The following is a 1471-nucleotide window of genomic DNA, read 5'->3' as shown; positions in this document are numbered from 1 at the left end:
CCTCCGGGACCTCAGTGCTTCCCCAACTATTCTCCTTAGTCAACACATGTGTGTTGTAACTTTGTAGTTGCTTCCTATCATGCTGTGTCCACCTGACTTCATGTAGCCTCTCCCGTGTGGCCCTGGAGTGTGCACCGGGGGTCTGTTGTGAAGATGGCTGCTGCTGTCATGACATGGGGTTGCCTTCTCTGCAGGGGATACCCCAGTACTCTCCTGTCATGTCTTGGGCATTATGTTCAGTAGAAGAGTTCCCCTTTGTCATGGGGAATATGCTGGGTGTCGTTACTAGCAGGCATTCCTGGGGCTGCACCTTCCCTACACCCCAGCCATATGCCAGCCTACTGGGCCCACCGAATGATGGATGATTCGGCTTTGCCTTGATGTGGTGTCCCACTCCATCTTTGCCGCTCGGGCTCTGGTGCCTGTGACAGTCTTCATTCCTGCCACCCAGGTTTCCCTGGGGTGGTGTGAAGGCCTAAATAATGGGCCTAGCTTCTCTGTGTTGAATGGACCCAGCCTGCTTAGTTCTCAACATCTGTCCTATGGCCTCCTCTCAGGCCCTGGGGCTTCAAGGTAATAGAAAAGAAAAAAGGAACCAAAAGGAACCTCATCATCCAGGGTGGCATGGCCCTTTAAGTTAGGCCTTGGACCCTTTTGTGGGGTCCCTCTCTGCCCCCTCCTTGCGGGTGTCTAGGGTCTCTGATCAGCCCCGGGGGGCAGCCCTGCAACTACCTCCTGCTGCATTCTACCACTGCTTTCCCGCCTCCAGCTTTTATTCCTGCTGGGCAACACTCCAGAATGATATCATCAGGGCGTGCCAGCCCAAGCCACAGAGAAAAGTAGCTGATGAAGCGCATGGGTGCTCTACCCCTTCATGGCTCATCCAGCCTGGCTGTGTCTGGAGGAGCTGAGTTTGCCCTGTTCTCAAGGCTTTTCTTCTCGTTGCTACAGTGGGTAGTCTCTGCCATGACCCACGCCAGGGGAGGGATCTCCCCCCCTTTCTTATCATCCCCCTGGGACACATACCATTGATTGAATATGTGACATGGGGCTCCTATGGCTGGAAACCCTGTCAGCTGATTGGAGTTCCCAGCTGAGGGGGCCCATGTGTACCCCTGAGCTTGGGAGCTCTCAGCTGAAAGGACACGCACTCAGCTGTGGGGGTATTCATGAGCTGTGGTCTCCCAGCCATGGGGGTGGATGGCGCACAACTGAGGGGGCCCCCAGCTGTGGAAGCTTGCTTTTTGATGGTGCACAGGGAGACCAGGACTGGGCCCCCTCTGGACTGGCAATTAGGCATGATGGGATCTGAGTCACAATCATAATTCCTGCTATGCACCTGTGGCATGGCAGGAGGTGAGATTGTATGGATCATACACTATATCCCATCATTCCTTTACCTGTGCATAGAGAGGGGCTTACATTTTGGGGCTGACCCTCTCTGCAGCACAGAGGCAGAGAGGGATCTTGG

The sequence above is a fragment of the Gavialis gangeticus genome, unplaced genomic scaffold, assembly GCF_001723915.1.
Source record: "Gavialis gangeticus isolate Ggan-Ray unplaced genomic scaffold, GavGan_comp1, whole genome shotgun sequence".
Taxonomy (NCBI): Eukaryota; Metazoa; Chordata; order Crocodylia; family Gavialidae; genus Gavialis; species Gavialis gangeticus.
Note: the sequence above shows the minus strand (reverse complement) of the source record.